A 24,922-nucleotide genomic window follows, 5' to 3' on the forward strand; every position below is an offset into this window, starting at 1 on the left:
ATCATTTCATGGCAAATAGATGGAAAAACAATGGAAACAGTGAAAGACTTTATTTTCTTGGGTTCCAAAATCACTGCAGATGGTGACTGCAGCCATGAAATTAAAAGATGGTTGCTCCTTAGAAGAAAAACCATGACATACCTGCTGCTGCTAAGTCGCTTCAGTCGTGTCCGACTCTGTGTGACTCCATAGACGACAGCCCACCAGTCTCCCCCGTCCCTGGGATTCTCCAGGCAAGAACACTGGAGTGGGTTGCCATTTCCTTCTCTAATGCATGAAAGTGAAAAGTGAAAGTGAAGTAGCTCAATCTTGTCCTACCATCAGTGACCCCATGGACTATGTATTAAAAAGCTGAGATATTGCTTTGCTGACCTAGGTCTATCTAGTCAAAGCAATGGTTTTTCCAGTAGTCAGGTATGGATGTGATAGTTGGACCCTGAAGAAAGCTGAATGCCAAAGAATTGAAGCTTTTGAGTTATGGTGTTCGAGAAGACTCTTGAGAGTCTCCTGGACTGCAGGGAACTCAAACTGGTCAATCCTAAAGGAAATCAATCCTGAATATTCGTTAGAAGAACTGCTGCTGAAGCTGAAGCTCTAATACTTTGGCCACCTGATGCGGAGAGCTGACTTGTTAGAAAAGACCCTGATGATGAGAAAGATTGAAGGTAGGAGCCGAAGGTGATGGCAGAGGATGAGACAGTTGGATAGTATCACTGATTCAATAGACATTAGTTTGAGTGATGGTAATGGTGAAGCTCTGGGTGATGGTGTAGAGCAAGGAAGCCTGGTGTGTTGCAATCCATGGGTTCACAAAGAGTTGGACCCGACTGACCAACTGAACAACAACACAATCAAAGGCTTGAGCACAGTCAATGAAGCAGAGTAGATGTTTTTCTGGAATTCCCTTGCTTTCTCTATCATCCAACAAATGTTGGCAATTTGATCCCTGGTTCCTCTGCCTTTTCTAAACCCAGGTTTTACACCTGCAAGTTCTCAGATCACATACTGCTGAAGCTTAGCACGAAGGATTTTGAACATAACTTTATTAGCATATGAAAAGAGCACATTTGTATGGTAGTTTGAACATTCTTTGGCATTGCCATTCTTTGGGATTGGAATAAAAACTGACCTTTTCCAGTCCTGTGGCCACTGCTGAAGGTACGTTAGTTGGCATAAGCAAATTACTACATTTACTTTTAATAGAATAAGAGTCGCCATAATTCTTTGCTGCTTTCCCTACATAGAAGTGATTTGTTTCTCAGAAAACCTGGCTTTGGTCAATGAAAGTTTTGGCCTTGAAGAATGTTGTCTTTCCTACTTTCCTATATGGGATTCAAAGGCATATTTGGGGACTTAAAACTAAAAATTTGACTTTCCTTGGCTCAAACATCTCTCCTCCATGAAAAGAATAAAGAGATAAGAAAGCCCAAAGGAAAGTGGTCTCAGTTAGTATCTCAAAACTTTAACTAATTCCATAGTCGCAATTCTTCCTTGAAAGAAAAACTATGACAAATCTAGACAGTGCATTAAAAAGTAGAGACATCACTTTGCCAGCAAAGGTCTGTATAGTCAAAGCTATAGTTTTTCCAGTAGTCATGTACAGATGTGAGAGTTGGACCATAAAGAAGGCTGAGCACCAAAGAATTGATGCGTTCAAACTGTGGTGCTGGAGAAGCCTCTTGAGAATCCCTTGGACAGTAAGGAGATCAATCTGTCAATCCTAAAGGAAATCCACCCTGAATATTCATTGGAAGGACTGGTGCTGAAGCTGAAGCTCTGACACTTTGACTATCTAATGTGAAGAGCCAACTCACTGGAAAAGAACATGATGCTGGGGAAATCTGCTGGCAGAAGGAGAAGGGGACAACCTTCTTCTTGAAGGATGAGGTGGTTGGATGGCATCATTAAAACAATGGACGTGAGTTTGAGCAAGCTCAAGGAGATGAAGGACAGGGAAGCCTGATGTGCTGCAGTTCACTGGGTCACAAAGAGTTTGACGTGACTTAGCGACTGAATAACAACAACAACAGTTATGAAAGACACAAATTAAAGCCTGATATCAATACTAAAAGAAAAAACAAAACAAAACAAAAACTACAAAACTTATGAACAAATTTTTCTTTGCAATTCTGATGACACATTATTACTTCCTGAATAGCAGAGAAATGTGGCCTGGGAAAATGTTACTATCTCAGTCAAGTCTTTCTTCTATTTTTGAAGAAGGTGGCTTCTATTACTTGTATTCATATTGGTTTGAAAAAGCATTCATATTTGTTGCTTTCCTTCTATTTTCCGTAAGATACTGATCTTTCCAGGAATATTGCCAATATCTATGTTTTTCAGGAAAGCAAACTCCGAACTGTTAGGAATTAAACTGATCACATATCTGTCTCAATCACTAGATCATGTTTCTCTAAGGCCGGATCTTTTTTTTTTCTTCATATCCTATTCATCCTTAAATCCACACTCTATTAGAATGCCTGCTGCAAAAATTGCTTAGAAATGTTTTATGAAAAAATGTCAAGCTTTTGAATGGTTTTACTTTGGTAAAATAATATGGAAACTTTTTCATGTGTTTTGTGTGTGTGTGCATGCAGGTGTACGTGTGTAAAATGCACATGTGTGAATGAGTTTAAGAGAATTGAACCTGCTGCTTTCAGTTTGACAGTTCTCACTAGAAAGAAGTTAGTTTTATACTCATATTTTTCTGGTGCATAAAAATGAAAGTAAAACTCTTTCCAAATTATTCAGAGCTGAGTTTGAGCAGGGTTGCCTTTATAAGGAGTCAAAAGAAAGCCATCTTACCAATATCCTGTTTAAAAATTTCAACATCTATCTTAGTACTACTTATGGTTTTTAACTCCTTCTAATGGTGTACTTAAAATCTCATTTTGACTCAGTATTTTCAACAGATTATTTCGGTCACAGTCACAACTTTTCTATTCTTTAAAAAAAATTTCAAATGAACATGCGTGTGGTTACATCTAACACTTAGGGAAAACCATTTATCTACACAGATATCTCTATACAGGCATCCCTGAACACCTCAAGTTATATACATGATGGTTGTTCAAAGTGGCACATGGCTGCACTTCTTTGAAGTATAGAATTTTGTGCAGCTGCCTTCATGCAGTGCAATCCAAAAATAATTACTGTCAACGTCCAACTTCTACTTTTTAAGGCCCAGAGGGTAGCAGAAAATTCATAGAGAAAGTAAATTGTGTAACCTTGTTCAAAGCCCCTCTTACTCTCTTCTTTCTTAAGAACTCATGTAAAACTTCTCTAAACAACTAGTGAAGTTGTTTTTTAAAAAAGCTACAGCATTTTTATCTCAAAATTGCTTCTATAAAATATTTTGAGATTGAAATGTATTTGAAGACAACATCTATAGTTTTCTCAGTAATTCAGAATTATTCGACATTATTTTCTGCCTCTCATACACATATTTGGGATATGTTTGTGTATAATATTTGACACACACAAAAAAAATCTGAACCTTCAAAATACATGACCCAACTCTAATCATATATTTGCCTTCACTGTATGAATATGTAAAGTAGATGATTTGGTGCTGAGGATTTCTACATTGATTGCTCATTTGCAGTTATTTGGCAAATGAGAAAAAGCTATGATGATAACATCTGCTAATAGTATTTGAAACTTATCATGTCTTTTTAAAGTGGAAAAGGGAAAAAGTTTTGAAGAAAATTCAAGTTAATCTTGATACTATGATGGCATTGCATATCTTTAAAGGACATAAATATAGAAAAACCTTAACTTTGACTGCAAATTTGCCAATTATTTCTAAATAGCAATCTTGAAAATACATTATTTAAATTAAATTTATTTTGAATAGGGAGAAACTTGATATTACTTCTCTAAAAGAAAGTTTTAAGGATTATTAACAATATATTAAACTCATTATTAGATAATTAGCTTTGATTTTATCAGTTTAGATTTATGATTACAACTAAATCTAGTATGAAGTTTACTTTTTAATTATGAGGTAAGCAAGATGGGGAAAGAAATAAACTGCTTACCATAAGTAAAACTGCAAAGGAAATCTTCATCTTTTGGGGGGAAAATGTGAACTCCTTTAACTACTTTAGAAATGCTGACTTATGAACAACATAATTATATGTAAACGTGGATAGACTGCACTTTGAAAAGCTGATTGAAATTATTTTTTCATCTTTAATATTACTCATAGGAGACTACATTAGCTTAATTTTGAATGTATTTGGAATACAGAGAAAAATATTTGGAAAAGTAATTGTAATCCTATTAAGAAACCTTGTTACAATGAAGATATGTTACCTTTTGAATTTGTGTGTGTGTGTGTGTGCTTACATTTATTATATATATATACAGAGATAAACATATTTTGCATATTACAAAATTGAATTCATATTGTAACTGAAAGTGGGGTCTGGTTACTCACTGCTTAAAAGCCAATAAAGGGGCCAGATTGGTGGAAAGGAACGCTTGCTATATGTTGGATGCTGGCAACTGAGGAGGAGGGTGAACTCATGTCCAAAGGCTGACTCCGCCTCCCTCTGGACAATCAGTGGACAAGAGCTTTTATAGACGGAGGCAGAGGATTACCTGCAGAAATAGAACAGTCAGCTCTGACAGTCATCTTGAATTGGTCATGTGGTGGTCTGACCAGCACCATCTTGACTGTTTTAAGTACAATTAATCCTCAGTTCCAGGGTTGGTTTGTTCCCATTTGCTTGAGGCCAATTCTCAGAATTGTGGCAACTTATGTCAAGGCAACAGTCTGGGCATCATGCTTCAGCATCTACAAGACAGTTCATAGGATGTGGCTCAGAATATTATCCATAGCCCTGGAGAAGGAACTAAAGGTACTTGACTTTGCTTAATGACAAAACTATTATTATTAGGTTTTGTTTGACTGTTTTTCTTTGTTTTTGCATCTTCTTACTTCTCTGATTAAACTTATTCTTTGGTTAAAGTTTTTCCACAACCAAAAGACAGATTGAGGACATCATGGGCAAGGATCATAGGGTTGCGCTCCATTTTGACACTACTTAATGTAGTTTTTAATGTAAACATTAATGAGTGATTTTAAAAATTATTTTTATTGGTTGCATAATATTCCATGGTATAAATAGTTCATAATATCTATTTTGTAATGTTTAATATTTAATATATGACAGACATTTGCTGTTTTAAAACTATGCTGATATGAATGACTTCATAAATAAATCTTCATCTGCATCTCAGATTATTTTATAAGGAGAGATTCTAGAAATGGGTATACTGTTTTGAGTGTCAGTATTTTAAAGCTAATACTATATTATAAACTTCCAGATGCATAAGCTGGATTTAGAAAAGGTAGAGGAACTAGGAATCAAATTTCCAACATCCATTGGATTATAGAAAAAGTAAGAGAATTCCAGAAAAACATCTATTTCTGCTTCATCGACTATGCTAAAGCCTTTGACTGCATGGATCACAACAAACTGTGGAAAATTTTTAAAGAGATGGGAATACTAGACCTCTTTACCTTACTCCTGAGAAATCTGTATGTAGGTCAAAGAGCAACAGTTAGAAGTGAACATGGAAAAATGGACTGGTTCAAAACTGGGGAAAGAGTGTGTCAAGGATGTATATTGTCATCCTGCTTATTTAACTTCTATGCTGAGTACATCATGCGAATCCCAGGTTGGATGAAGCTCAAGAGGCAATCAATATTGCCAGGAGAAATATCAACAACTTTAGTTATGCAGATGACACCATCCTAATGGCAGAAAGCAAAAAGGAACTAGAGTCTCTTGATAAAGGTAAGAGAGGAGAGTGAAAAAGCTGGCTTAAAGCTCAACATTAAAAACTCTAAGATCATGACATCTGCTCCCTTCACTTCATGGCAAATAGATGGGGAATAAATGGAAATAGTGACAGACTTTATTTTCTTGGGCTCCAAAATGACTGTGGATGATGACTGCAGCCAAAGCAAATTGGGTTTTCACCAACATCCAGACTTAAACAGCTCTGGGAAGTCCTGTGTCACAACGGGGAAAATGTTCCAGGCAGCGAGTCTGCTCCACGGGTGAGACTTCAAAGATTGCAGTTCAGGGTTCCCACTTATAATCCCAGGATGTAAACAGATATCATCAGCAATCTGTGACCAAATTGCAGCTCTGGTTTCATGTTAATGGTGCTTGTTTTGTTGTATAAAACTTGGAATGTAGTTAGCCCTGGGGCTTGGCTGGCCAGGCCCCTTCCAGGGACTCAACAATATCAAGATTTCTGCCCCATCTTATCTATGGTGCTTCAAGTCTTGCACTTGCAACAGGCAGTAACTCACAATCACTCCCAATCAGGGCAGTGTCCAGATAGGTTAGAAGCAAGGTCAGAGCTCTGCTCTGTCTCCGAAGCCTAAAAAAGACTATTTAATTTCCCTAATACCAGGAAATTAAAAGATACTTGCTACTTGAAAGGGAAGCTGTAACAAACCTGTGTGCTGAGTTGCTCAGTAGTGTCCAACTCTTTGCAACCCCATGGACTGTAGCCAGCCAGGCACTTCCGTCCATGGGGATTCTCCAGGCAAGAATACTGGAGTAGGTTTCCAAGCCCTCCTTAAGGATATCTTCCCAACTCAGGGATCAAACCCAGGTCTCCTGCATTGCAAGCAGATTCTTTACATTTGAGCCACCAGGGAAGCCATAACAAACCTAGACAGCCTATTAAAAAGCAGAAACATTCTTTGCCACAAAGATCCATATAGTCAGAGATGTGGTTTATCCACTAGTCATGTACAGATATGAAAGCTGGACCATAGAGAAGGCTGAACACCAAAGAACTGATGCTTTTGAGCTACGGTGTTGGAGAAGACACTTGACAGTCCCTTGGATGGGCTTCTCTCATAGCTCAGTCGGTAAAGAATCTGCCTGCAATGCAGGAGACCTGGGTTCAATTCCTGGCTCGGGAAGATCCCCTGCAGAAGGAAATGGCAACCCACTCCAGTATGCTTGCCTGTAAAATCCCACAGACAGAAGAGCCTGGCAAGCTACCATCCATGGGGTCGCAAGAGTCGGACATGACTTAGCAATTAAACCATCACCACCACCACCACCAGTCCCTTGGATAGCAAGCAGATGGAACCAGTCAATCCTAAAGGAAATCAACCTTGAATGTTCATTGAAAGGATTGATGCTGAAGTTGAATCTCCAATACTTTGGCCACCTGATGTAAAGAGCCAATTCACTGGAAAAGACCCTGATACTGGGAAAGATTGAAGGCAAAAGGAGAAGGGAGTGGCAGAGGATGAAATGGTTAGACAGCATCACCAACTCAATGGATGTGAATTTGACTAAACTCAGGGAGATAGTGAAGGACAGGGCAGCCTGGTATACTGCAGTCCATGGGGTTGCAAAGAGTCAGACACAGCTTAGTGACTAAACAACAATAATAAGCAAACACTTTTATTACTGAGCATGTGTCATATGACAGAAAGATAAGTAAACTGGCAGCCAAAAGAGTGAAACTCTAAGATCAAATCTGTCACCAATGAGTGAGTGGTCTGAGTCAAAGCATTTATTTAACCTGAGTTCACTTTTCTCACGTATAAGATGGAACATTGAGCAAGGGATGTCTAAGGGCACATTCCAGTTCTAAACCCTCAGTTCAGTTCAGTTCAGTTCAGTCGCTCAGTCGTGTCCGACTCTTTGCGACCGCATGAATCGCAGCACGCCAGGCCTCCCTGTCCATCACCATCTCCCGGAGTTCACTCAGACTCACATCCATCGAGTCCGTGATGCCATCCAGCCATCTCATCCTCGGTCGTCCCCCTCTCCTCCTGCCCCCAATCTCTCCCAGCATCAGGGTCTTTTCCAATGAGTCAATTCTTTGCATGTGGTGTCCAAAGTACTGGAGCTTCAGCTTTAGCATCATTCCTTCCAAAGAAATCCCAGAGTTGATCTCCTTCAGAATGGACTGGTTGGATCTCCTTGCAGTCCAAGGGACCCTCAAGAGTCTTCTCCAACACCACAGTTCAAACACATCAATTCTTCGGTGCTCAGCCTTCTTCATAGTCCAACTCTCACATCCATACATGACCACAGGAAAAACCATAGCCTTGACTAGACGGACCTTAGTTGGTAAAGTAATGTCTCTGCTTTTAAATATACTATCTAGGTTGGTCATAACTTTTCTTCCAAGGAGTAAGTGTCTTTTAATTTCATGGCTGCAGTCACCATCTGCAGTGATTATGGAGCCCCCCAAAAATAAAGTCTGACACTGTTTCTACTGTTTCCCCATCTATTTCCCATGGAGTAATGGGACCAGATGCCATGACCTTAGTTTTCTGAATGTTGATCTTTAAGCCAACTTTTTCATTCTCCTCTTTCACTTTCATCAAGAGGCTTTTTAGCTCCTCTTCACTTTCTGCCATAAGGGTGGTGTCATCTGCATATCTGAGGTGATTGATATTTCTCCCGGCAATCTTGATTCCAGCTTGTGTTTCTTCCAGTCCAGTGTTTCTCATGATGTACTCTGCATATAACTTAAATAAGCAGGGTGACAATATACAGCCTTGACGTACTCCTTTTCCTATTTGGAACCAATCTGTTGTTCCACATCCAGTTCTAACTGTTGCTTCCTGACCTGCATACAGATTCCTCAAGAGGCAAGTTAGGTGGTCTGGTATTCCCATCTCTTTCAGAATTTTCCACAGTTTATTGTGATCCACACAGTCAAAGGCTTTGGCGTAGTCAATAAAGCAGAAATAGATGTTTTTCTGGAACTCTCTTGCTTTTTCCATGATCCAGCAGATGTTGGCAATTTGATCTCTGGTTCCTCTGCCTTTTCTAAAACCACCTTGAACATCACGGAATTCACGGTTCACGTATTGCTGAAGCCTGGCTTGGAGAATTTTGAGCATTATTTACTAGCATGTGAGATGAGTGCAATTGTGCGGTAGTTTGAGCATTCTTTGGCATTGCTTTTCTTTGGGATTGGAATGAAAACTGACCTTTTCCAGGCCTCTGGCCACTGCTGAGTTTTCCAGATTTGCTGGCATATTGAGTGCAGCACTTTCACAGCATCATCTTTCAGGATTTGAAATAACTCAACTGGAATGCCATCACCTCCACTAGCTTTGTTCATAGTGATGCTTTCTAAGGCCCACTTGACTTCACATTCCAAGATGTCTGGCTCTAGATGAGTGATCACATCATCGTGATTATCTTGGTCTTGAAGATCTTTTTTGTACAGTTCTTCTGTGTATTCTTGCCACCTCTTCTTAATATCTTCTGCTTCTGTTAGGTCCAGACCATTTCTGTCCTTTATCGAGCCCATCTTTGCATGAAATATTCCCTTGGTATCTCTAATTTTCTTGAAGAGATCTCTAGTCTTTCCCATTCTGTTCTTTTCCTCGATTTCTTTGCATTGATCGCTGAAGAAGGCTTTCTTATCTCTTCTTGCTATTCTTTGGAACTCTGCATTCAGATGCTTATATCTTTCCTTTTCTCCTTTGCTTTTTACCTCTCTTCTTTTCACAGCTATTTGTAAGGCCTCCCCAGACAGGCATTTTGCTTTTTTGCATTTCTTTTCCATGGGGATGGTCTTGATCCCTGTCTCCTGTACAATGTCACGAACCTCATTCCATAGTTCATCAGGCACTCTATCTATCAGATCTAGACCCTTAAATCTATTTCTCACTTCCACTGTATAATCATAAGGGGTTTGATTTAGGTCATACCTGAATGGTCTAGCGGTTTTCCCTACTTTCTTCAATTTAAGTCTGAATTTGGTAATAAGGAGTTCATGATCTGAGCCACAGTCAGCCCCTGGTCTTGTTTCTGTTGACTGTATAGAGCTTCTCCATCTTTGGCTGCAAAGAATATAATCAATCTGATTTCGATGTTGACAATCTGGTGATGTCCATGTGTAGAGTCTTCTCTTGTGTTGTTGGAAGAGGGTGTTTGCTATGACCAGTGCATTTTCTTGGCAAAACTCTGTTAGTCTTTGCCCTGCTTCATTCCACATTCCAAGGCCAAATTTGCCTGTTACTCCAGGTGTTTCTTGACTTCCTACTTTTGCATTCCGGTCCCCTATAATGAAAAGGACATCTTTTGGGGGTGTTAGTTCTAAAAGGTCTTGTAGGTCTTCATAAAAACATTCAACTTCAGTTTCTTCAGCATTACTAATTGGGGCATAGACTTGGATAACTGTGATATTGAATGGTTTCCCTTGGAGACGAACAGAGATCATTCTGTCATTTTTGAGATTGCATCCAAGTACTGCATTTCAGACTCTTTTGTTGACCATGATGGCTACTCCATTTTTTTCTGAGGGATTCCTGCCTGCAGTAGTAGATGTAGTGGTCATCTGAGTTAAATTCACCCATTCCAGTCCATTTTAGTTTGCTGATTCCTAGAATGCTGATGTTCACCCTTGCCATCTCCTGTTTGACCACTTTCAATTTGCCTTGATTCATGGACCTGACATTCCAGGTTCCTATGCAATATTGCTCTTACAGCATCAGATCTTGCTTCTATCACCAGTCACATCTGCAACTGGGTATTGTTTCTACTTTGGCTCCATCCCTTCATTCTTTCTGGAGTTATTTCTCCACTGATCTCCAGTAGCATATTGGGTACCTAATGACCTGGGGAGTTCCTCTTTTGGTATCCTATCATTTTGCCTTTTCCTACTGTTCATGGGGTTCTCAAGACAAGAATACTGAAGTGGCTTGCCATTTCCTTCTCCAGTGGACCACATTCTAATATACTGTAAAAGACAGTTGCTTTACTAAACTCTATGGAATATGTAAACATATGTAATCAGACACTGGGTGAACTTCATCAAAGTCCTTCAAAGACACTTGTAGTGTTTAGTCACTCAGTCATGTCCAACTGTTTGCAACCCCATGGCTCCTCTGTCCATGGGTGTTCTCCAGGCAGGAATACTGGAGTCGGTATCCTATCCCTTCTCCAAGGGATCCTCCTGACCCAGGAACCTTGTAAGATAAGGACAAACATAGAAACAATTAAAAACATAAAGCATGCCTTGATCTTGGTTTCTAAACACTTTTCCACACCAAAGAGAGCACAATTTTTTTTGGAGGGGATGCAGAGGCTGATTCCAGGGATTTAGCAAGGAAGATCAAGATGAATCTGGATTGTTATGGTAAGCTGCTAAGGAAGTTTAAAAAAAAAAAAAACTTATGGAGAAACATCAAAAGGACATAGTAGTCAGTTTGAAATTGCTCCTACTAGACAAGGAGTGAGACAAGGAGTGAAGTCACTCAGTCGTGTCCAACTCTTTGCGATCCCATGAACTGTAGTCTACCATGCTTCTCTGTCCAGGCAAGAATACCGGAGTGGGTTGCCATTTCCTTCTCCAGGGGATCTTCCTGACCCAGGGATCAAACCCAGGTCTCCTGCATTGCAGGTAGATGCTTTACCCTTGAGCCACCCCCACTAGACAAATCTGGTGAAATTTGGACATCAAAATGAACATTTATGGATTACAAGAATCTTTGAATTCATACTAAAAATAAAGAAATAGAACTCTTCCTTACAGTCGAATGTCAAATATTAATAGTAATTATAGAATGAATGATAGAATAAGAAAATCTCTGAAGTGGAGAAAACTTCTAATTTTGATTAATTCATCAAAGTTATTATAACTAATTATTGAACAAATTGGCATCATGTGTCTCCTGTAAATGATGCTCAAAGAAGTACACAACTCATTTAAGTAATGTTTCTGCCCAAAAACCATACTCAAAATTTTATCCTGAAGAAATAACAGGCAAACTCATATTAAGAAAAATTCCACATTCTGACCAGTGTAAAGCGGTACCTCATTGTAGTTTTGATTTGCACTTCCCTAATAATTAGTGATGTTGAACATCGTCTCATGTGCCTACTGGCCATCTGGAGCTCCTACAATTAGAATTAATTACATCCGGGAATGCCACCGGGTTCTCAGAGTGAAGATCACAGAAAAATATCCTATGCTTCTGACAGGGAGCAGGGAAAGTAGCCAACATGGAATGAACTCAGAGCATTCTGTTCTGCTTAACAATAGCCCTCCCCAAGAAAAATTATTTTGCAAGAGCCAAATCCACTTGGGTTTTTAACCAGAGCCTAACTAACTTGAGGGAAAGAAAATATTCATCTCCAGCCCCCTATAGCCTTCCTATCTTACTTAAGGGGGAAAAATTTTGAGAAGCACTTGTGACGGTCCCATCCCAAGGGCACAGGCTTACTAAAAGATCAAGGCCTAGATATAGGACATCAGCAAGACGGCAGAAGGAAGCTCTGGACCATCCTTTCCTCCAGGAACACACCAATTCAACAACAATTCACAGACAAATTCCCTTCATGGAAAATCCAGAAACTAGATGAAAGGCTCACGCACACCAGGCAAGCATGAAATCAAATACACTGAAATGGTAGGCAAATGTAAGACATCTTCTCAGTGTAATCCCTACCTCCAGCTCAGCACCATACAGTTGAGAGGAAACCTCCAAGCTCCCAGCATCTCCCTGGGAAGGAAAAGAATTGGTCTACTTATCAAATACCCAAAATTTTCTGTGGGCTTCACAAAGGACCGGCTTCTGTCTTGCCTATCTCAGGGTGATGACAAGACTCGGGAGAGTCTAGCCACCTAGGAAGCTTGTAAGAACAGAGACAGATGTTTGGGCTTACAGTTACCATAGTATTTCACTTAAACTCAACACAGGGCAAGCGGTTGAAACACACCATATTCCATCCTCCCTACAGAGGGAAAGAGTTGGACAGAAAATCCAATGATTCAGCTTTTCAGGGAAGTGCCCAAGGAAATATCTTCACTGTCATTTGTCTCAGAGTACTGGTGAGACCTGGCATACACAAAACAGCTGGGGACTGCTAGTAACAAGGAGTTTGGATTAGCATGAAGGTTTGCGAACACCCCCAGAATCTCTGGCTGGGTGATGGTAGAGGGTCTTCTTTTCTATGAAGTCAGTCTGTGGAGACTGGGAGAGGTAGATGTTTTGTTGAATGTGTGCACACCAAACAGAGCCAAAGAAAATAAAGAAGCAGGAAAATATGCTACATACTCTTATCCTTCTAAAAGATAAACTTCCAGAAACTGACTTTAATGGCGTTATATAATTTACCTTGCAGAGAATTCCAAATAACCATCATAAAGGCACTCACCAAGGTCAAGAGAACAATGCTTATACAAAGTGAGAATTTAAACAAAAAGATAGAAAATATTTTACCAATACCAAACAAATCATAGAATGATTTAAATAGTAAAGTATCTGAACAACAACAACAATTCACTAGAGGGGTTCAGCAAAAAGTTAGAGCCAGCATTTGGTTGTTATTGTTCAGTCGTTAAGGTGTGTCCAACTTTTTGTGACCCCGTGGACTGAAACAAGTGAGGCTTCCCTGTCCTCCATTATCTCCCAGCGTTTCCTCAGATTCATGTGCATTGAGTTGGTGATGCTGTCTAACCTTCATATCCTCTGCTGCTGTGCATAATAAAGGCTTAAGGAATGCAAAGACAAATCATTAGAAGCCACTCAGAAAAGCAAAGGAAAAAAAGAATGAAAAAGAGTAAAGAAAGCTTAAGCAACTTATGAGACATCATTCAATAGACAAAGACTTATAAGACATCATTCAATGGACATTATGAGAATCCCAGAAGAGAGACGAAAAAAGAGAGAGAAAAACAGAAAGCTTAATCAAAGAAATAATGGCTGAAAACTTCCCAACCCTATTGAAGAAAATGAACAACCAAATCCAGAAAGCCTGAAAAATAACAAAAAAGACAAACCCAAAGACATAAACACTGAGACATATTATAATCAAATTGTCAAAGATCAAAGACAAAGAATGAATCTTGAAAGCAGCAAGAGAAAAAAGATCTGTCACATACTTGTGGCCCTGTAAGAAAATGAACAGTGTATTCAGTAGAAACCATGAATGAAGGCCAGAAGGAAGTAGGATGTTAAATTTTAAAGGGCTAAGAGAAAGATAAGAAAACTTAAAAACAAGAATATGTGAACCCCATATCACAATACTAAATCTATAAATCAAACATTGACAGACATGATGTGAAAAATATAGAACAATATGGTAATAGTAGAAAACTTGAATGTTTCACTTTTAATAACAGAACAATCAGACAGAAAATCAATGAAGAAATGGAAGACTTGAACAGCTCTATAGTTGAAATGCACCTAGTTGATTTATACAGACAATTCTATGCAACAGAAGTAGAATACGCATTCTTCTTAAACACAGAAAAAACTCTCCAGGATAAATCATATGATGGCTAATGGCCCCAAAGCAAGACTTCAGTTCAGTTCAGTCACTCAGTCGTGTCCAGCTCTTTGCAACCCCATGAATTGCAGCACGCCAGGCCTCCCTGTCCATCACCAACTCCCAGAGTTCACTCAGACTCACATTCGTCGAGTGAGTGATGCCATCCAGCCATCTCATCCTTGGTCGTCCCCTTCTCCTCCTGCCCCCAATCCTTCCCAGCATCAGAATCTTTTCCAATGAGTCAACTCTTTGCATGAGGTGGCCAAAGTACTGGAGTTTCAGCTTTAGCATCATTCCTTCCAAAGAAATCCCAGGGTTGATCTCCTTCAGAATGGACTGGTTGGATCTCCTTGCAGTCCAAGGGACTCTCAAGAGTCTTCTCCAAAGACTTAGCAAGCTTTAGAAGATCAAAATTATACCAAGTATCTTTTAGGACCAAACTGTAATGAAAACTATATATTAAAGGCAGAAAGAAAACTAGAATATTTACAAATATGTAGAAATTAAACAATACATTTCTGATCAACCAGTGGATCAAAGAAGAAACCAAAGCAGAAGTTAGAAAATATATTTAGACAAATGAAAATACAATATATCAAAACATATAGGAATTAGCAGAAGCAGTACTAGCAGAGAATTTTTTTAGCAATAAATGCCCACATTAATAATGAAAAAAATCTCAAATAAATAACCTAAACCTTATTTTATACCTCACATAACTAGAACAAGAAGAAAAGATCAAAGCTGAAAGAAGGAAGGAAATAATAAAGCTTATAGAAGAATAATGAACTAGGGAATGGAAAACAAAAGAAATAAATCAGTAAAATTAGTGGATTTTCTGGGGGAAAAAATAAAATTTACAAATATTTAACTAGACTAAAAAAAAATGAAGACTCAAGTAAATAAAATTATAAATAAAAGGAAGAAACTGATACCACACAAAATATCATGAGAAACTACTTTGAACAATTATCCACCAACATATGAACAACTTAGAAGCAATGGATAAGCTCCTAGAATCATAAAACATACCAAGTCTGAGTCCTGAAGAAACACAAAGTCCAGACAAAACTGTTACTGGTAAGAAAATTGAATCAGTAATCAAAACCTCCCAGTCAAAAACAATAACAACAACAACCTCCCAGTGCATCTCATTCAGTTATCAGCAAAAAATTATAAGACATACTAAAAATTCAGAAAGAACCTTAAGGCACAAACTAAGCATCGGAACAGGACTCGGATATGACAGAGATTTTGGAATTAACAGACCTGGAATTTTAAATAATTTTGATTAATATTCCAAAATTTCTAATGGGAGAAGTGGACAACATGCAAGAACAAATGGGTGATGTCAGCCAAGAGAAAAAAATTCTAAGAAAGTATCCCCCAAAAGTGCCAGAAATCAAAACCACTGTTACAGAAAGAACAATTCCATATGAAAGTTAAAATTTCCAAGTATGTTAATTGAATTATGATGACATAAGTGTATAGCTTTTTCTTAGAAAATAATTGCTAAACATCTAGCAGTAGAGCAGCTACTGTTTGCAACTTAATCTCAAATGGTTCAGAAAGTACAATTGACCCTTGAACAATGCAGGGCTTACCAGCGCCAACCCCTGCACAGTAGAAAAGCTGTGTATAACTTTACGATTGTCCCTATGTATCTGTGATTCCATATGCCCAAATTCAACCAACTATGGATTGTGTATTATGTATTTATTGGGAAAAATGTATATATAAGTGGACTCACACAGTTCAGTCCCTTGGTGTTCAACTATAATTATAATGCATGTGTATGTAATTGGGGTGGTGGTTTAGTCACTCAGTAGTGTCCAACTCTGCCAACCCATGGACGGTAGCCCACCAGGCTTCTCTGTCCACAGGATTTTCCAGGCGAGAATACTGGAGTGGGTTGCCATTTCCTTCAGGGGATCTCCTCCACCCAGGGACTAACCCTGGGTCTCCCGCATTGTAGGTGCATTCTTTACCAACTGAGCCACCAGGGAAGCCCATTTGTGTGGAGGGAAGGAAACAAATACGGTAAAGTATTCACATTTGGCAATTCTAAGTGAAGAATATATGAGTTCATAGTATTATTATTTTTCTGAATGCTTAAAGTCATTTCTAAATTAAAAAGATGTGGATATGGAAAACAGCATAATGTATATACCAAGTTAGTGGAACAGAGATTTCTTTTGAACTGAGGAGAGTAGGGTGGGCATTATATAGAATATAGAATATAAGAGGAGCTGTGAGTTTTGGAAATTTTTCAGGAAATCAATGGAAAACAGAGAACTTAAATATGAGGAAAGTGACTTTAGTGAAAGCAACAGTCAAGAATGTTTACAGTATGTGCAAAAGATAATGTGTACAGTAGTGTGACAAAGGAGATAAATATAGACAATGAACAAACCTACTTGGCCATGTATGAAAAATAATCATTGAAAAATCACTCTATAGAGTGTCTATCAGAAAAAAAAGTGCCTGGAAATACTCACATTCCCCACATATATGTGTTTACTGACTTCCTTTCAACCAAATGCTAGGGCAATGGTCTTTTTTGCTGCACTGCTTTCTGCTCTGACTTGAACTTGTAAGGCTGGAATTCAGGGTTTCTCTGGCAGAGTTGAGGCTTCCCTGGTGGCTCAGCAGTAAAGAATCTGCCTGCAAAGCAGGAGATGCAGAAGACTCAGGTTCAATCCTTGGGTTGGGAAGATACCCTGCAGGAGCACGTGGCAGTCCACTCCAGTATTCTTGCCTGCAGAACCTCTTGGACAGAGGAGCCTGGTGGGCTACAGTCCATAGGGTTGCAAAGAGTTGGACACGACTGAAGCAACTTAGCATGCATGCTGAGAAAGTTACAGTGATATATTCCAGCCAAATTTTACTGAATTTTGATTGCCATGATAAACAATTTGGTCTTTTATAGACATTAAGATGTTATGGTCAAAACTGTGATCAAAGTAATAAACTAAGAAATTTAAATGCAATAAAACCTGAGTGTAAATCTTAATAAAGGTGCTCATGAGGTCTGTGACCTCTGGCAATTTGCAACATTCCTGGCTTCAATTTTTCTCTTAAAATGATTAAAATAATGTAGCCTCTCTTCAATATGCGTATTTGAGAGTGGACTGGGAAAGAGGTCTGGCATCTAGGAGAAAACCCAGTATCACTATTAGATAGAACCTCTGTAATTCAAAAAACATTCAACAAATCTTTCTCTAAGCCAGGAATAAGTAAATTATGATAGTTACATTTGACCTACATTGCCATGACCATAGATATTGAAGAAGGAGGAAGAGGAGAAACATTAAAATGTCTGCATACCTAATTTGCTCAATCATTTTCAGGAAAGCTGTGGAATTTTGGATAAAAATTCATTCTGAAACAAGGTGGGGAAATTGCCTGCCTACCTTTAGCCTGCCTTAGCTATCTTCAGAGTCAATATGAATAAGAAAGAAATACTATGACTGTATAATTTTAGGTAAGAAGTCTCAAATTTACCCTTCTCATGGAAGACATTATCAACCATTACTCCCACTCTGCACATCCTCTCTGCAAATATTCCTAGCACTAGGATTCCAAAGGAGAGAAGTGATTAAATATTTCTTCAGGCAAGATCTCTCTGCGTTAAATGGGGTGGAAAGGGAAAAGATGCAGGTATGGGTTGTAATCTATGAGTTAAGAAGCAGTTCTGAAACACATTTTTAGCTCAGAATTGAGATTCTGTCCCAGAAACTTAATTTTTTTCCGGAGAGATCTTCTATAGCTGAATTATCATAAGGTAGGAAAAAAGGTTGAAAAGTCTCCAAATAGAAATTGCTTACAAATACTTGAAATACTGCATGAAATCCCTGTTTAATCTTCCAAACAGATTTTAAGAATCACAGTCTTCGCCATTTTCCACAGCTGTTCAAAAGCACCACAGCTTACAGTGCTCTGCCAGGCAGAATTGAATTAGTTGCCACCTCCTAAGAGGAGCAGAGAGTTTGGATGATGTAGGTCAGAAAACAGCTCATGTATAAACTACTTAGTGCTTATTTGCCAGATTCTATGGTTGTTCTTGGGTTACACTTGGTAGATTTGTTTGTTTAATTGATTAGTGAAGGTTTATTTTGAAGAAAAAAAATGTTGAATTAGTGAACACTTTTATACGAATAGCCTTATGGCATATTGCTCATTATTTTCAACAAGATGACAATTTCCAGACCAACAAACCTATGAATATTGGAATGTATCTCAAGTAGAGATCAATCATCACTACTCTCACATTACAGAAGAAACTAATCTTCTGGGGAGTACATTATCATTGAAATGATTCTTATCCTCACCAAAGTTCCTTTCTAAGAACCATCAAGTTCCATTTTTTCCCACTTCTTTCAATGCATTCTCCTACTAAACTATTTTTTAAACTATTTTTTCCAACATTTTTTAATTCATTCTCCAACTCAACTATTTTTTTAAATTTCCCTGTATATTTTGCTTTCATCTATCAACTTTCTTTTTCTCTATATGGGCCCTTCTTATTACAAATCTCCCCTTTTTTGTTAAAAGGAAAGGCTGCTAGTAGCTTCTATATTTGCAAACCATAAATTACTCAACTATTGAACATACTATTTTTAACTGAAGTATAGTTGATGTACAATGTTATATTAGTTTCAGGAATACAACATAGTGATTTAATATTTAAATACATTATGAAATTATCACCATGGTAAGTCTAGTAACCATCTGACCCTATACAAATTTATTACAATATTATTAACCATATCCTTTATGCTGTGTATTACCTTCCTGTGATTTATTTTATAAAGAGAAGCTTGTGTATCTTAAACTACTTCACCTATTTTACCCCAACTCAGCCATCAGGCAACCACCAGTTTGTTCTCTGTAGCTGTGAGTCAACCTTCTTTTTCTTTTGTTTGTTCATTTGTTTGTTTGTTTGTTTTTTAGGTTCCACATATAAGTGAGATCATTGATTATTTGTCTTATGCTCTCTGACAGTTCACTTATCATAATACCTCTGGATCACTCCATTTGTTGTTGCAAATGGCAAGGTTTCATTCTTTGTTATGGCTGAGTAATATTCCATTGTGGGTTTCCCAAGTGCCACTAGTGGTAAAGATCTCACCTGCCAGTACAGGAGACATGAGATCCGGGTTTGATACCTGGGTCAGGAAGATCCCCTGGAGGAGGGCATGACAACCCACTCCAGTATTCTTGCCTGGAGACTCCCATGGACAGAGGAGTCTGGTGGGCTAAGTCCATAGGGTTGCACAGAGTTGGACACAACTGAAGCAACTTAGCACACACACACACATGCAATATTCCATTGTATATATGTACCACGTCTAATTTATCTATTCATCTACCAATGAACACACATTGTTTCTATATCTTGAGCTATCATAAATAATACTACAATGAACATAGAGCTCCACATATCTTTTTTAGTTAGTGTTTTTGTTTTCATTGGGTAAATACCCAAAAAAGTGAAATAGCTAGGTTATATGGTAATTCTATTTTTAATTTTTTGAGGAAATTTCATACTGTTTTTCATAGTGGAAGCATCAGTTTACATTCCCACTAACAGCACATGAGGGCTCCCTTTTCTCCACATCCTTGCCAACACTTGTTCGTGCTGTCATTTTGAAAACAGCTATCCTGAGATGTGTGAGTTAATGTCTCATCATGGTTTTACTTTACATTTCCCTGATGAATGGCAATGTTGATCATCTTTTCATGTGTCTATTAGCTGTTTGTATGTCTTCTTTGAAAAAAATGTCTATTCAGGTCCTCTGCCCATTTTTAAATGGATTGTTTTGGATTTCTTTTTTATATTGTGTGAGTTCTTTTTATATTTTGGATATCAATCTCTTATTAGACGTATTATTTGCAAATATCTTCTCCCATTCAATATGTTGCTTTTCATTTTGTTGATGGTTTCCTTTGCTGTACTAAAGTTTTTTCATCTGGTATAGTCTCATTTGTTTACTTTTGCATTTGTTTCCCTTGCCTCAGAAGACAGATCTGAAAAAATAATTCTTAAGATCAATGTCCAAGAGTGTATTGCCTATGTTTTCTTCTAGGAGTTTTATGGTTGCAAATCTGACATTTATGTCTTTAATCCATTTTGAGTTTATTTTTGTATATGGTGTTAGAAAGTAATCCAGGTTGATTTTTTTTTTTTTTGGCTACACGGGGTCTTAGTTAAAGCACATAGGATATTTGATCTTCACTGTGGCTTGCAGGATCGTTAGTTGTGACAACTGAACTCTTAGTTGTGACATGTAAGATCTAGTTCCATGATAAGAGATGGAACCCAGGCCCCTGCATTGGGAGTGCAGAGTCTTAGCCACTAGACTACCAGGGAAGAGTCCATTCTGATTCTTTTGCATGGAGCTTTCCAGTTTTGCCAATACCATTTATTGAAGAGTAAGCTTTTTTTTGTCCATTGTATATTCTTGCCTCTTTTGCTGTAGATTAATTGCCCATGTAAATGTAGGTTCATATCTGGACTATATTCTGTTCCATTGATCTACGTGTCTGTTTTAATTCTGGTACCATACTGTTTTGATTTCTGTTGTTTTGTGGTGTAGTTTGAGATCAAGAAGCCTGATACTGTAAAGAGGAAAAACAGAACTCACACCACACTGAAACTGCCTACCTCATTCTTTGGCCATATTCCATTACTTTAGTCTTGCCCATCAAGAGTTAAACATTAGAGAAATGTTGTTGATGTCCAAATAGCTCATTAAGTTTCCTTATGAAAGTTCCCATCCCACAGTCTTGGGTAGTTATAGCTATTACTTGTTGTCAATAAGGTTACTTTCAGCCTAGAAGCCTTGCAAATAAGCAGATATGAGTCTGGTAAAATAAAAGTAAAGCTAACAACTTTCATGCTTTGCAGGAACCTTGTGATCAAGCTTACATGAAAAAGCAGAAGAACAAAGAAATGTTATGCTCTCTTTGAAGGCCAAGTGGCTCTAAGAAGTCTAAAATTTGCCTTTACCATTTAATAGTAAACCTTCAGGCTTCACCTTTTTCCTTAACATAAAAGAAGCCAGAATTCTACCCTCAATAAAGATGGTTCTTTTGGACATTAGCCTGCCATCTCCCTGGTCTGCTGGTTTTCCTGTTTAAGTCACTATTCCTTGTCCCAACACCTTGTCTCCTGACTTACTGGCCTTTCATGTGGCAGGCAGAATCAGCTTGAACTCAGTAACAACACCTCCAGCTTTGTTGTTCTTTCTCAAAACTGTTTTGGTTACTTGAGGGTTTTTGTGGTTCCATACAAATTTTGATTATTTGTTTTAGTTCTGTGAAAAATGCCATTGGTATTTTGATAGGGACTGTATTGAATCTGTAGATTTCCTTAGGTGGTATAAACATCTTAACAATAGTAATTCTTCCAAGCCCTGAGCATGGTGTTTCTTTCCATTTATTTGTGTTATCTTCAATTTCTTTCATCAATGTCTTATCATTTTCAGAGTATAGTTGTTTTTTTTTAATTCCTTGGTTACATTTATTTCTCACACTCTTGTAAAGTAATGCTCAAAATTCTCCAAACTAGGCATCAATGGTACGTGAATAGTATGTGAACTGAGAACTTCCAGATGTTCATTCTGGACTTAGAAAAGGCAGAGGAACTAGAGATCAAATTGCCAACATCCACTGGATAATAGAAAAAGCACAAGAACTCCAAAAAACATCTACTTCTGCTTCATTGATTATGCTAAAGCCTTTGACTGTTTGGGTCACAAAAAACTGTGGAAAATTCTTAAAGAGGTGGGAATACCAGACAATCTTACCTGCCTCCCGAGAAATCTATGCAGGTCAAGAAGCAACAATTAGAACCACATATGGAACAACAAACTTGTTCCAAACTGGGAAAGAAGTGCATAAGGGCTATACATTGTCACCTTGCTTATTAAACTTTATGCAGAGTACATCATGCAAAATGCTGGGATGGATGAAGCACAGCTGGAGTCAAGATTGCCGGGAGAAATATCAATAACCTCAGATATGCAGATGACACCACCCTTATGGCAGAAATCAAAGAGGAACTAACCAGCCTCTTGATGAAAATGAAAGATGAGAGTGAAAAAGCTAGCTTAAAACTCAACATTCAAACCATGAAGATCTTGGCATCCAGTCCTATCGCTTCATAGATCAGGAAACAATGGAGACAGGCTATTTTTCAGGGCCCCAAAGTCACTACAGATGGTTACTCCAGCTATGAAATTAAAAGACGCTTGCTCCTTCGAAGAAAAACTATGACCAACCTAGACAGCATATTAAAAAGCAGAGACATTACTTTACTGGCAAAGGTCTATCTAGTCAAAGCTATGATTTTTCCAGTAGTCATGTATGGATGTGAGAGTTGGACCATAAAGAAGGTAGATCACTGAAGAACTGATGCTTTAAAGTTTTGATCCTGGAGAAGACTCTTGAGAGTCCCTTGGACAGCAATGAGATCAAACCAGTCAATCCTAAAGGAAATCAGTCCTGAATTTTCATTGGAAGGATGGATGCTGAAGCTGAAGCTCCAATACTTTGGCTATCTGATGTGAAGAACTGACTCATGAAAAGACCCTGATGCTGGGAAGGATTGAAAGCAGGAGGAGAAGGGGACAACAGAGAATGAGATGGTTGGATGGCATCACCAACTCTATGGACATGAGTTTGAGCGAGCTCAGGAGATGGTGATGAACAGGGAAGCCTGGCGTGCTGCAGTCCAGGGGGTCGCAAAGAGTTCAATACGCCTGAATGACTGAAATGAACTGAACTGTACTGAGGTGATTTATTATTTTAGATGCTATTAAACATATTTCTTAAAATTATTTATGCCTCATTCTGTGCAAAATGTTCTTGGGAAATAAAGAGGGGAATAAGACAGTGGTTCTGTGCAAAGAAAATAACTTGGTGGAAGGCACAATATGGTAAGTACTGTTCAGCAGCATGAACATAATTATACTAAAATAACTGCATGATGTCAGAAAAGATTCCATTTTTCTCCTTTACTCTTTTCTAAATTTCTTTACCATGATATGAAAGACTTTCTAAATATCAGTCAGGAAAAGAAAACTTTTTATTATAACTCTTCCAAAATGTGAAAAGATAAAAACAACATTTCAGTATCGTGCCATAACTGATATGCATGAATTTACTCCAGAGGGAAAAAAGGAAGTGAAGGCGGAAAGGGAATGAGGAAGAGAAGCACTTTTAAACAATACATGCTCAGGGACCTGCCAAGGGTCACAGTTGTTTCATATTCTGTAAGGATTAAAGTAGCCCTTTAACTGAAGGCTGAAACTTCAATTCAGTCCCGTTCAGTCACTCAGTCATGTCCGACTCTTTGTGACCCCATGAATCGCAGCACGCCAGGCCTCCCTGTCCATCACCAACTCCCAGAGTTCACTCAGACTCACGGCCATCGAGTCAGTCATGCCATCCAGCCATCTCATCCTCAGTCGTCCCCTTCTCCTCCTGCCCCCAATCTCTCCCAGCATCAGAGTCTTTTCCAATGAGTCAACTCTTCGCATGAGGTGGCCAAAGTATTGGAGTTTCAGCTTCAGCATCATTCCTTCCAATGAACACCCAGGACTGATCTCCTTCAGAATGGACTGGTTGGATCTCCTTGCAGTCCAAGGGACTCTCAAGAGTCTTCTCCAACACCACAGTTCAAAATCATCAATTCTTTGGTGCTCAGCTTTCTTCACAGTCCAACTCTCGTATCCATACATGACCATTGGAAAAACCATAGCCTTGACTAGACGGACCTTAGTCGGCAAAGTAATGTCTCTGCTTTTGAATATGCTACCCTAGGTTGGTCATAACTTTCCTTCCAAGGAGTAAGTGTCTTTTAATTTCATGGCTGCAATCACCATCTGCAGTGATTTTGGAGCCCAAAAAAATAAAGTCTGACACTGTTTCCACTGTTTCCCCATCTATTTCCCATGAAGTAATGGGACCAGATGCCATGATCTTAGTTTTCTGAATGTTGATCTTTAAGCCAACTTTTTCACTCTCCTCTTTCACAGCTTGCCTGTTGTCAAATGATATCTTCTGCAGAGACTTGCGGAGCATTTTTATATCCTCCCTTTACTCATCTGATGGCCAGAATTATTCAAATACTCTTTCTAATGAACAGAGTTTTCCTGAACATGAGCATGTGGTGAACGCCTGGCACAGAGTCTTTACGTGCTGGAGACAAGTGCAAGAGCTTTTTCATCCACTTACTGCTTTCATTTTCTCTATGCACTATCTTTTCACAAATTGGAGACAAGAGTATAAATTTGTGATTCATATTCCACTTTCAAAACTGAGAAGCTGATATTATGGTGGGTGAAAATATCTCCCTCAGGAGTTCAAGCCACAGAGCCATGGCACTTTCCCAGATAATGAGGTCTCGAGATAAATACAGCCTCCGACAAAATAAATGCATTGTATGTAGCCTGTCTAGAGCCCTCAAGTTTTCCTGGAGTCTTTTAGTAAAGTCTTTGAAAGTTAACCTACTGAGATAACTTCTTACATCTCCTAAAATGTTAAAAATAGATCACAATACCTTTAATGGAAGCCAGATTAATGAACTGATATGAAATCACGGATCAGTTCAGTTCAGTCACTTA

At 38.5% G+C, this 24,922-nt stretch overlaps 1 long non-coding RNA gene across 1 annotated transcript; it reads left to right on the top strand.

The window, feature by feature from the left end:
* Window positions 1-25: 25 nt before the first annotated feature.
* On the top strand, window positions 26-22,556 carry LOC120870996. Its single transcript, XR_005722917.1, has 2 exons — window positions 26-61; window positions 22,496-22,556. It is a non-coding gene; the product is annotated as an uncharacterized LOC120870996 (long non-coding RNA).
* The last annotated feature ends 2,366 nt before the right edge of the window (window positions 22,557-24,922 follow it).

The sequence above is a fragment of the Oryx dammah genome, unplaced genomic scaffold (genome assembly GCF_014754425.2).
Source record: "Oryx dammah isolate SB20612 unplaced genomic scaffold, SCBI_Odam_1.1 HiC_scaffold_12, whole genome shotgun sequence".
NCBI classification, from domain to species: domain Eukaryota; kingdom Metazoa; phylum Chordata; class Mammalia; order Artiodactyla; family Bovidae; genus Oryx; species Oryx dammah.